The sequence below is a fragment of the Tupaia chinensis genome, unplaced genomic scaffold, assembly GCF_000334495.1.
Source record: "Tupaia chinensis unplaced genomic scaffold, TupChi_1.0 Scaffold000683_1, whole genome shotgun sequence".
Lineage (NCBI taxonomy): Eukaryota > Metazoa > Chordata > Mammalia > Scandentia > Tupaiidae > Tupaia > Tupaia belangeri.
In genome coordinates, this window is record NW_006160206.1 from 258,315 (window position 1) to 259,628 (window position 1,314).

Below are 1,314 nucleotides of genomic sequence, written 5' to 3' on the forward strand. Positions count from 1 at the left end.
CTTAATCATAGGGACAAGTCTGGAGTTGAATATTATATCCCAGAATTCAATCGGGAAGATGGAACAACAACAGAAGATAGATTAAGTACATGAGACTGAACTGGTGAAATAGCATTCTGTGACTTTTGACTAAAATATTGCTGCTTTTCTTCTAGGCTTTGTTGTCCAGTTTTAAGAGTGTTTGTCCTGTTTTGAGCTGTCTCATGGGTTCATGTACCTATTGAACAGAATATCTGTTCCAGGCTTTAAGTTTTAAGCAAATTTCCTTACCAGTTCAAAACTGCTTTTCTTGAATCACCAGCTGAACTTGCTATTGAAAGTAGTTAAATTATTTAAGAAATTGTGGGATCAATAAAATATGGGGGGAAAAGGAATGGAAGACAACTGTAGACACTGGAGATAGTGTGAGAAGAGGGTAGGAAAGGACAGAGGGTCAGACATAGGGGCAGATATAAAAAATAAAACTAGAAATGGAAAATTATTGATGATAACAAACATGATTAAGCCACTATACAGTATATTCTGGATGGGAAACCACTTTTTGTATGCTGTGACAATGATTAGGGGTGAATGTAAATTAATTAATTTAAAATAAAGTTTCAGGAGGAAAAAAACACATGAAAACTATTTTTCTTGAAATTAAAAAAAATGCATATTTGATGACTGCAGTAAGCTATATAGTCCCAGCTAGGTGCTACTTTATAGTATGTTCATTCTACTCACTGAGGTTTATGCCTAGGGTCAGACTTGTGTTCATGGATATGTATACATCAGCTGCGCTTGCTATTGGAAGTATTTAGATTAATTAAGTTCATTAGCGAATTAGTAAAATGGGGGAAATGGCATAGAAAGCAACCATGGATACCAGAGACAGTGTGGGAGGAGGGTGAGACATGGCAGAAGGTGAGAGATAGGGAATCAAGGATGGCAAAAATAACAAAATATACAGGAAACAAATGGAAAATTATTTGTTGACCATAACACGTATGTTGATGTGCTTGATTGAGCCAATTTACCTTGTGTTCTGGATGGGAAATCTTGTTTTGTTTGCTGTAATGATGTATAGTGAATGAATGTAAATAAATAAATAAAAGAAAAGATCTTCTCCCGTGTTAATTGCAGAACAAATAAGGGCTTCGTCTTTTCCTGTCTGCCAGTAGTATCTCCCAAGGCCCCCGACACAGTCCCATGAGCCTTTTATCAGTACCTGACTGTTCAGGATGTATTTACTGAAGTCTCAGAGTTGTCGAGGAATTTTGCGTTAATGTATTATTACTCCTGTTCTGTTGGGGGGGGGGCAGGGGAGTAGTGATT